This window comes from Octopus bimaculoides, chromosome 22, assembly GCF_001194135.2.
Source record: "Octopus bimaculoides isolate UCB-OBI-ISO-001 chromosome 22, ASM119413v2, whole genome shotgun sequence".
Taxonomy (NCBI): Eukaryota; Metazoa; Mollusca; class Cephalopoda; order Octopoda; family Octopodidae; genus Octopus; species Octopus bimaculoides.
The window spans coordinates 1,314,020-1,326,514 of NC_069002.1; the positions used below are offsets into that span (position 1 = coordinate 1,314,020).

The 12,495-nt window shown below is 37.0% G+C and overlaps 1 long non-coding RNA gene across 1 annotated transcript in view; it reads right to left on the reverse strand.

The window, feature by feature from the left end:
• Window positions 1-2,179: 2,179 nt before the first annotated feature.
• LOC128250546 (uncharacterized) overlaps window positions 2,180-12,495 on the reverse strand; it is a 188,613-nt gene continuing 178,297 nt past the window's right edge. Inside the window, exon 3 of the long non-coding RNA XR_008266577.1 lies at window positions 2,180-2,267. This is a non-coding gene — a long non-coding RNA (uncharacterized LOC128250546). The remainder of the gene's footprint in view (window positions 2,268-12,495) is intronic.

Consider the following 12,495-nt stretch of genomic DNA (forward strand, 5'->3'; position numbering starts at 1 on the left):
GTACTCTTCACAGAAAATCATCGTTGCTCATGCTCACCTACTGAACGTCTATAGAATATAATGCAACGAGTCAGGAGAGCGAGATCTAGCGTTTGGGTTGTTAGACTTCACTCTACTTTAAAGAAAATGGAGAGACCTTCTTTAAGGTCTACCGACCTTTTCTATATCGTCCTTCTTTACGGGTCCAGGCTTCATATTATGTGTGTGTATACAGGAAAATGAAATGACGAAGGAATAAACGATTATCTTATGAACTCCGCTAGCTTAGAGCTGTTTCTGCTGTCAGATACAGTGTGGACTCGTAATTGAGTGCCTGAGTAACACATAGCTTCATCAGAGCCTCGAATATGAAACACTGAAACTACAAATAAATTAATATATGCACATACATACATATAATTTTCTTAAAAACCATTAAACATGCGCATTGACACGCACTCACCTAACATTTTCTGTAAAATTAAAATACATTTCTTTTTAGAATAACATCATTTATGTTTCTGTCTATTGCAGATATTTTACGAAAATCTGAGAGAGATTTCAACGTTAAGCATGAAGAAATACACAACGAAACCAAAGGGAGAAAGACCGTTGAATAATATTTAGGAAACGATCATTGCAAACTGACATGTGAAACACCCCAACATATTCGATAGTCTTCAGCACAGTTTTCAATCTACCAACACTCATGTGTATCTCAACTCGAGACTACGGTAGAAGACACTTGACCAAAGTACAGCGCTGTGGGATCGAACCAGTAAACACATGGCTGCGAAGAGAACTTATTAACGACGCAACCACATCCACGGTTGACCCGTTCTCTACTATTCTTTTTATTCTTTCATTCTTTGAGAGCTGTTCGAAATTTTAAAATTTGCATTATAAACACTGCAAATATGTCTCACCTCATGTAGCACAGTGATATTTGTCTTATATGTTCACACTGGCACACGCTCGCGTACGCACACATACGCTTACGCGCAGACACGTGCACACACACACACGTGCGCGCGCGCCTTAAAAGTTTGAATGTACAGACCAAACGTGAGATTGCTCAATAGATGTTAGAATGTCAGAGAATCAATTTATTCCATTGAAGTTGATGATTCACTCCGGGACAATTCAGCACTTTTTGAGATTCTTTGGGCGTCAAAAGCACCAGCTTCCAGCATATATACGCATATTCATTGACATGCCGAGATACGCAAACGCACACATACATCCACACGTGCAAGCAAACACACATACACATGCATGAACACGGGCGCGCGCGCAGACACACACGCACACATGAGCACGCACTCACACTCGCTCATACAATAAAGTGTCTTCCCTCTAAATAATGCTGTAATGATCTGAAAACAAGCTGGTTTGTTGAAGCAAAATCGGGAGAGTAAGGAAGTTGAGGCAAGGCCTTCATAGTTAGCGCCCTAATCGTTTCCCAAGTAACTTGGGCAACATGTTGTCTTGCACAATCGTATAACGGCAGAATCCGTTTACAATTGAATAACAACATGCACGAGATGTTTGTGAGGTACTTCTAACCGATGACAAAACTGCTTCGTGTTTGCTGTTTCATAGTGGTTTAACACTTCATGGAAGCACATGGCTTAGCAGTTAGCGTATTCGGCTCGCGATCGTAAGCTCATGAGTTCGAAAACCAGCATCGAATTGTGTCATTAAGCAAAACACTGTATTTCACATTGCTCCAGTCCACTCAGCTGATAAACATGAGTTGTACCTGTAACTCAAAGAGCCAGCCTCGTCACATTCTGTGTCACGCTGAATTTCCCTGAGAACTACGTTAAGATTACACGTGTCTGCGGAGTACTCAGCCACTTTAAAGTTAATTTCACGAGCAGTTTGTTCCGTTGATCGGATCAACTGGAGCCCTCGTCGTCGCAACCGGCGGAGTGCCAGTAAGACTTCATGTTTTACAGAGGGCATAACTTTGTTCGGGTGTTGTCCTGGTTTGATAATATATCCTCCTTGTTCCGTGAGTGCCGTGCAATTTCGTTTTCGTTCCATATGATTAAAAAGAACCCAATTTTCATCATTTGTGATGATTTTACCCAGTGAAAGTTCGGTATCAAGTCTACTCTTCAATGACGATCAAAGAGCAACTCTTTGATTAAGCTGAGAAGTGTTCAGATGCTGTGGAATTCACTAGAAAAGCTTAGTTTTTCTTGTTCATGAAGATGTCTTGAAAATTCTCGCTTTCGGAACCCCATCATTACCAAAACTTGGTCGTTCAGCTCCAGGCAAATCTGCGAGAGAAAAAAATGTCCGAGACAAACTGGCGCCAAACATTGTTCTTCATTCCAATAAAAAGAAAAACTATTTCTTTCCACATTGATTGCTGGAGAGACCTTTTTGAATTCATGCAACATGCAGTCTTTGATATCGATCTAATCAAAACTAGTTGTAAATTGGGAGAAAATCGATATAAATTTAACCATTATGGAATGAATGAAAATAACATTAGAATGTTAAAATTAATGCTTTGTTTACCGTAAGTATTGAAAAAGTACCACGAAAATAAGAATCCCAATAGATACGAAAAGATTTCTTTCCAACCTAATATATGAACGTGTGTGTATGTGTGTACGTATGTATATGCATGTACTCACACATATATATATGTCGGGGGGGGGGAGCTGTTGTGTGTGTTTGTGGTTGTGTTTTAGACCTGAGTCTTTCCTGATTGAATGTAACTATGAAATGTGCTCTATGTGTATGTATTATGTACCTATGCATGTGTGTGCGTGTGTGCACGATGTTTGTGTGTGAGTGTGTGTGTGTGTGTAATGTCACTGAAAATTCTTTATTAATAACCTTTACTCATTAAAAAAAAAATTATCAATGTTCCGTTTTATTGAAATGAAATAATTTATTAAATTTCGATGTTAATTTATTTAAAAATGAATCTAACAGAATTCATTCAGAACCTAAATGAAACTTTCAAATCAATCGCTCTTTCTAAGAAAATAATTATAATGAAATCTACTTAGGGCACAAGGCCAGTAATTTTTAGAAATGGAGCGGATACATCGATACCAGTGGGCAATTGGGGCTTAGCTTCTCAGCCTGCAACGGATAAAAGACAAAAGTCGATCTCGGCCGGATTTGAACACAAAGCAAACACGTCACAATATTGGATACGGTGCAACATCGGTGTTAATGTTCTGAGTTCAAACCCTGCAGAGGTCAACATTGCCTTTCATCCTTCAAGTACGATAAAGCAGAACATAAGCGGTGGGGTCGTGTCGAAGTAACTGCCTCGTCCTCTGTCCTCAAATGTGTTGGACTTCAACCCTTCCAAAGGGCCAGCGGCGTCTCATTCAGGGTTATTTTGTGATCTCGGTTTCTTAAACGCCCCGGAAACCGGATAACCGTCCTTATGAGCCCTGCTTGTGAAGTGAGTAACTGTCATGTGGCCATTCGAATTCCTTTAATTCACAGAACATTGGTGACTTTCAGTGTTCTTGGCGGTTTCTTGTTTGACAATATTTAAATCTCATTGGATCATTGACTTTTTTATTGCTTCAGTACAAAAGAGTTCTTGCAGTAAACCACTCTTTAAAAGACATGAAATGCTGTTTCTCTCCCTTCATCCCTCCCTCTTCATTTGTCTCCTTGTTCATCTACACTCTCTCCATGTTAGAGTATATATATATATATATATATATATATATATATATATATATATATATATATATATATATATATATATACCCATACATACACGCTTATATATTTTTATAAATACAGACATTTGCACACACACACGATGAAGATGAAGATGCCAGGGCTCTCAGGAATACGTCTCTGGTGATTTACTGAATCCAAACAGATCAATTATTAGAGTCAACTGAGATTTCCATCCCACCGCCATCACACTTATGATATTGGTTACTTCGGGCCAACCAGAGAGCCACGACACAGTCACGCAGTCTGTAAGAAATAACAGCTAAACATCCTCAAAGAAGCACCTTACTGCCTTACAATAATGGTGCTTTTTAAATTGTACACTAAACAATGTCAGAAGGCTGCCTTGATGATAATAGATGTAAGTTTTGTTACAAAGCAGGTAAGGTCGGGGAAGGGGTTAGTCGATTCCATTGACTCCAGGGCTCAGCTGGTTCTTATTTTATCGACCACGAAAGGATGAAATGCAAAGTCGACCTCGGCAGAATTTGAACCCAGAACGTAAAGATAGACGAAATGCCACTAAGCATTTCACCCGGCGTGCTAACGATTCTGCCAGCTCACCGCTTTAATAATAACAACAGCACCAACAACAACAATAATAATAATAGAGCCCATATGTAATAATCATTAGTATTATAGGCACACGGCCTGATATGTGAGTGGGGGAGGGGAGCAGTCGATTACATCGACCCCAGTTTTCAACTGGTACTTATTTTATCGAACTCGAAACGATGAAAGGCAAAGTCGACTTCGACGAATTTGAAATCAGAATGTAAAGCCGGATAAGATGTCGTTAAGCATTTTATCCGGTGTGCTAACGATTCTACAAGCTCACCACCTTAATAATAATAGTTTCAAATTTTGCCACAAGGCCAGTAATTTTCAACTGGTACTTATTTTATCGACCCTGAAAGGCAGAGTTGATTTCGGCGGAATTTGAACTCAGAACGTAATGGCGGGCGAAATACCGCTAAGCATTTCGCCCGGCGCGCTAACCATTCTGCCAGCTCGCCGCCTTAATAACAAGAAATATATATGGGCAATACGTGCATGTGTATATATATATATATATGCATATATATATATATGCGTGTGTGCATGTGTATATGTGGATAATACACTCCAAGTTACCTGTACGTATATATATGTTTTTTTTTTTTAGTTATTTAATCGACATCGCCAGGATAGAAGACAAAATTAGACTTCAGCGAGTTTCAAACACAATATAACCAAATAAGGAAAGACACTCCATCCTCACCTAACACCACCCAACCATTTCAACCATCTTTAGAATCCGCACAAAACCAGCGGAAATTCAACAAGCCTTTATCTTTTAACTTTCTTTTCCCGACATATTCCCTGTACCCCATATGTAATTTCGCTTTGGCCATTGTAATCTATGCCATTGGCCTGTTCATCGCTTTATCTCTGTCTCTTTTAAAAAGAGCAGCGTGTATCTGAAGAAATAATAGCTTTAGGAAAAGAGTTGAAACGTTGACTAAGAATGAACAATTTCAATTGATTGGTTTCGCGAGATAACAATTGTCTATTAAAGTCTGTGGTCAAATTTATTGTTTCCTTGATATACAGGTGGTGGTGGTGGTGGCGGCAATGGTGGTGGTGGGTGTTGTGGTGGTAGTGGTTGTGGTGGTGGTGTTGAGGTTGCTCTTTTCATTGCGGCATTTAAAATACACCACCATTTAATATCACTTCTAGATAGACATCATTTGTTTGGTTTCTGCAATTAGCATTGCGGTGTCATGCGTAATATATCTGTGCTACACCGAGTAGAGGTACGCGTGTGTGCTTGTGTGTGTGTGTGTGTGTGTGTGTGTGTGTGTGTGTGTGTAGATAAAAATGATAGATTGATAAATAGATAGACAGATAGATATACATTATTAGTATATTTGTGTGTGTGTTTGTGTGTGTGTGTGTGTGTGTGAGTATGTATGCAAATATATGCATACAGAAACTATGTATGCACGTACATATGTACAAATGTATATCCAGACAGAAGGAAGGAGAGACATATACACATATATATGTGTGCATATATACACACACATATATATGCATATAGTATATCTACATATATACAGATATATATATATATACACACACACGTGTGTGTGTGTGTGTGTGTATTTCTGTATTTGGATGTATAGCTACCTATCGATCTATGAGTCTCTCCTCTAACACACGTATATATGTATGTGTTAAGTACAAGGACACACACGCGCGCTGCACGCACACACCTATACAGAGAAAGAGAGAGAGAGAGAGAGAGAGAGAAAGAGAAAGAGAGAGAGAGAGAGAGAGAGCGAGAGAGAGAGAGAGAGACAGAAAAAGATAGGAAAACAGATACATACAAAAACAGATACATAAGCTCTTCTCGCAATTCAATAATTTCAAATCAATATACATACATACATACGCACATATATATATATACGAACATATACATGTATGTATGTATACATATTTATGTTTGTATGCCTATATGTAGAGAGAGTGGGGTAAGACAGAAAGAAAGATGCATAATCGATACATGTAACTTATTTTCACCAGAAGAAGGACTTGAAATCACTATACGTATGTGTGTGTGCATGTGCGTGCGCACGTGTGGGTATAAATATATATATATCTATATCTATCTATATATATATATATATATATATATATATATATATATATATATATATATATATATATATATATATATATATATATAAATACGTACGTCCCTGTCAGTATACCTCACTAACTGTCATTATTTATAATTAACAACCTAATCTATAATACCAATACATTAATGACACGTTTAGATAGACCAAGCACACACACATACACACACAAACACACTCAAAAACAACTATCTTGTCCAGCAAACCATCAATCAATCTATCAATATAGTTCACGCCGTTAACGCAGTGAGTTTGGCAGAATCGTTAGGAAGTCAGGCAAAAGTGCTTAGCAGTATCTTCTGCCGTCTTAACGTCCTGAGTTCATTTTCTTCCGGGTTCGTCCCTTTCGGGGTTGATAAAATAGGTATCTGTTGAACACAGGGGTTGATATAATCAACTAATCTGATCCTCCTTAAATTGCTGCCCTTGCGGCAAAATGTGAAATATATATTTCATCCCGTCCTTTGCACACGCTGTACACATCCGCCTCCGACAAAGGCACACAAAAGCACACGTACGCAGACACAGTCGCGCACATACACATATACACACATGTATCAACTCAGATTTCGTGGGGAATCTCTGTTCAGGCAATGGTCGATGAGACCATGGAGTTTTCTCCGTGCTTCATGTGTTCCCATCCAGCGACTTTGCACATGTTTCAGCCTTTCTCAAAGAACATACGAAGCAATACTCCGAGTAACCACAGAGTATATAACTAGCTTTGTGTTTGTGTGTGTGAATGTGTGTTTGGTGTAGCTTATACACACACATATGTATGTGTGTCTATAGTATATGAAGTAAGAGAGAGAGAGAAATTCCCGCATACGCTTGCTTCTACACATTCATATATATATATATATATATATATATATATATATATATATATATATATATATATATATACACATATATATACATGTATATATATATATATACACATATATATACATGTATATATATATATATATATACACATATATATACATGTATATATATATATATATATACACACATATATATACACACATATATATCAGTGTATGTAAATATAAAGTAAGAGGGAAAGGTATACATGTGTGTGTGTGTAAATTTATATTGTCACACACGTTTAGATATACAATATATAAATATGAATTCACGGATATAGAAATTCATACATACATTTATACGCATATCTACACACACAAGCGCACACACACACATATATATATGTGTGTATACATACATGTGTACATTGACGTACCCACGCGCACACATAATTAATTAGTCCCTTGATAACGAACTTAGCTACGTATTTTATCAAGGGAGACATCATTAACACGAAGAATTTTTCTTCCTAACTCTTCATCTCTCTCCCTCCCCCTCTCTCTCTGTTACTCTTTCTTTGGCATACACACACATACACACGTAATGTTTCACTCACTCACACCCTTTCTCTCCACCCCGTCTTTCTCTTTATCTCTCTTATACACACAGAGGCGCTCTTTCCCTTTCTTTTTCCCTGCTTGCATTTTCACTTTCTCTCACACTATCACTCTCTGTTTGTCTGTGTCTGTGTCTCTTCCCCTCTCTCTCTCTCTCTCTCTCTCCTTTCACGCTCCCATACACAAGTTTTACTTTCTCTTTCATTTTTCTCCTCTCTTATCTTTTTATTCATTTCTATACAATTTATTCCTTGCTCTTACTCTTTCATTTAGTCTCACTCTTCACTCTCTCCCTCTCTTTCACATTTCTTCTTTTTCTATATTTTCTACAAATTATTCTCTCGCTCATAAGCTTCTCTCGATCTCTCTTTCAGGCAAACAACGTTTATTCTCTCTCTCTCTCCCTCTCTTGCTCTTCCTCTATCTCACCATCATTCACTTTTTACCTTCTCTCCCCAACTCTCTCTCTCTCATTCTTTCTCTCCTTCTCTCTTGTTGTCACTCTCTGTTTCTCTCTCCCTCCTTCTTTCTCTGTCTTTCTCTCTCTTTTTCCGTCTCTCCCTCTCTCGATGCTCGTTCTTCTCTTCCACCGTTTCTTTCATTCAATCTTTCTCTAGCTTCTTTCAATCTCTCCTTCCCTCTCACTGTCTCTCTCTCTCTCCCTCTCTCCTTCTCACCTCCTCTCCTTCCCATGTTCTCACTTCTTCTCTTCCACTGTTTCTTTCATTCAGTTTCTCTCGAACTTCTTCCTTTACCAAAATTTACATTCATCAATAAAATACCGTTTAAAAATAAAACAAAGAGAGACTTTGACGAGAAGTTTGTTTGAAGGATATGACCAAAGCATTCAAGCGTTTACATTTTACACACGCGAAAATATACACCCTCAAATAAATATACGCGCGCACACACACATGCAAATATATTATATACGCACTTCCATTCGAAACACACGCAAGAACCACATCCAAGCGTACGTGAGTATAAGTACGTGTGTATATCTATATATATGTCTGTCTGTCTGTATGCATGTATGTGTGTCTGAATGTCTTGTATGAGATTGAGTGCTTATGTATATGACTGATATATATATATATATATATATATATGCATGTGTGTATACATATATATATTTACATATATACATGCATATATATATATATATATAATTTATATACACACAGATATAAATAAATATATACTCACATATATAAATGGATAAATGTAAATATACAAATATATAAATAAAAATATATATATATGTATGTATATGTGTGTGTGTATGTATATGTTATACGTACATATATATATGTCTGTATTACTATTGATGTATGACACCATCTAGTTAAATCTGACTCGTAGCGGCCATTTGGGATATTTTCGTCCACAAGGCTTTGCTGGCACATTACCGAGGTGGCTTGCCGTCATCCTCTTTTAGACATAGATATACGCATGAGTGAGTGAGTGTGTGCGCGTGCATGTGTGTGCACGTGCATGTATGTACGTACGTATGCATGTGTGTGTGTAATAAATAATAGATATTTATATATAAAATATACATATATACATGTATAAATACATTTTGGAATATATATGGAAATCTAGTAGGATATAATCAAGACATATTAGAGCGGGTAGTTATGGTCAACGACTAGGTAGCTGTAGGGAGTCGGGCCACTGAAGGACTTGAGTTGGTAAACGATCACGTTAATTTACGGCGGGTTCATCAATGCTTGGGGACTATTAGTGGGCCCGTTCAGAGACCTCATTCCCAAATGTAGCTGCCATCATAGGTAAAACTATATGCATGTCATTCCAGAGTTGTTAAATAACAACAAACACGAGGATGTTCGTAGCAATGACAATAACAGCACGAAAGAACAGATTAAAACCATCCTGCCTATACCAGTAAAATGACGGGATGGTCACTGTTTGAACGTCTTTGAGAACAGTTCTATCGACGCTTTCAAGGGTTGCCTTTGAATAAAATACTTTCAACATCAACAACAACTACAAGAAAAGAATTAAATAATAAATGTAAACGAATAGAATTCCTCGCAGTTATATGGCCAATATCGATTGTCAGTCAACCTGACAACATTGATTAAATATCTTTGAAGAATATATATTTTAGAATAACGATTTATGGCTAATTAAAAATAATTAAGCGTGGCCGTAAACAAGTTCGACAGAATCTCCCCCAGTAAATGAGAGAAATTCTACCTGGTCATCATTCGATCCCTAACAAATAGCAACCGAATCTCCCTCTAATCACACGGTGCCAATCGATGTCTTTCGTTTCCATGACGTTCTTCATATATTTGTACAACTTAAAGAACGTTTATGTAGTCCCTCGACGTAGAAATAGCAGCCACATGTCTCTCTAATCAGACTATAACGTCCTAGGAATATATTTGGCAATGAATGACTAGATACGCCAGCAAAAATCGGAGTGTCACGACTGGAGTGTCATTTATTATAAGTTTCTTTTATCAGGGATGACCCGGCCAAAACAATAACAGTAACAACAACAAGAAGAACTACTACTACTACTACTACTACTACTACTCTAACGACAATCATAGAGCATTAAAGACGAGAAACCATTTTAACAAATGCAGTTAAAGAAGAAAGGTCCAATGGGGGATCGAATGATTTTGTTGCCAGAAATAGGGCACAACTAATTGGTTTGTATCAGTAGATAATTACGGGATCAATACAAAAGCAAAAAAGAGATGCAGGGTTTTTCTTTCATCCTTGCTGGATAAAATTAGTATTTGGCAAATACAGCGACGGTTTTAATAAACTTAACCCACCCACCCACAATGTGTTGTTTTTGTACCTAAACAAAAAAAAAAGAGGGTTTAAAGGAGCCTATTTTCATGGCACCAGAAGACAGACTTCTGTTGAAAGTGTCACCGGAAATTTATATCATTTTATGGAAATAGTTGGGAATGAGCCTATTTCCCGTGTCTATTTTCCTTAAAAAAAAAAGAGGAATCAAGCAATTTTGACAGATATCCTCTCTGCCAGGGAGCTCAGATTACCACTCTTTATTTTTCATTATTTTCCTGAAACTTTATATATGTATTAACACAAGACCAACTATTTCGCTGCTACCTGGTGACTTACACAGTTTCACTATAATTTGCTTCGGAATGGCCGATATTTGTCTTCCACGCAGTGAATGCTTTAGTTTTCCCTTCACGGTCTCCGATCCAATCACTTGTCAGACACATGTACACACTCCTGAATATACAGTTTTATGTATTCTGCTTCATTCGTTATTCCTACCCTTTAGACAATCATTATTTTAACTTACCAGTAACCATTGTGAAACCAGTTTTATTTACATTGTTGTGTTAAATCTTTATTCATGGATTTATATGTCCATGGATTTTTACCTTTCTAACTTATCTCCTTAATCAAATTGATCAATAACTTCCGACAAATATGTCGTCCTGAGTCACTTTAAAGTAACGACTATCATGAAAGGCAAAAATGACTTCGGTAGCTTTTTGGAATATGCTCAGTTGAAATTCTTCCAAGGACAACAAATAAATCCAATTTGGTCACATTGCATGAGAGCATCTTGGTCAATGTATGAACTTTTCAACCGAGCCTCATATGATCAAAGTAGTACGACCATGACTATCACCAATGATATCTCCTATACCTACGATGACATCGTACTGCTTTAGGACGTACGATGTGGAATTTTGATTACTATTTCTAGCAGGATTCAAGACCACGTTGGAGTAAACTCAGTGGCTTAAATTATTAATTTTAAATTATAAGTAGCAAAATACGTCAGAAACGAAATATAGGAATAAGACGAGTCTTTATAACCGAACTTAAATACCTATCATTTTACGAGTATAAAATGCCAAATATTTTAATATTAATATTAAATGTATAAATGCGTTGTATAGTGTGTGTGTGTGTGTGTGTGTGCGTGTGTGTGCGTGTGTTTGTGTGTGTGTGAGGCGGGTAGGAAATATTTGAGCTTATATGATTAAATATGTACTGAGATGAATACACGCACACATTGGCATAGAACAAGCAGACACATTCACATACACGCACAAACATGCACTTATTTATGTATGTGTGTTTGCGTGTGTATATAAATGAAATAAATAAACAGATGTATGTATGTATATATATAGATATAGATATATGCATACATTCCTCCATGCATACGCACAACCATAATACAAATATACATAATCCTCTACACATACATGCGTAGAAATTAATACAGATTCATTTCATTCTTTCTTTATATACGCAGATATATGCAGATATATGCATGTATTGCATATAATATATGTGTGTGTATGTGTGCGTGCGTGTGTGAGAGAGAGAAAGTGTGAGAGAGAGGCATAAGAGATATTTGAAAGATTAACCCTGGTAATTTGAAATGATATGAAAACTTGCTGTTTTTCATTTAAGCAAACTGAACAACAATCTAGAATCTTCTTACAGATGTTTCGGGTTAATTGTGCCTCTTCAGTGTTGTATCACACCCATTCAACTGTTTTATCGTCTTGAAACCAGGACATTCTATGCTTGAATGATTTCGGTATTAGTGCTTCACTGGAAATATCCTTCCTTTATACTTTACCAGTACCATATATATATATATATACATATATATATATATATATATA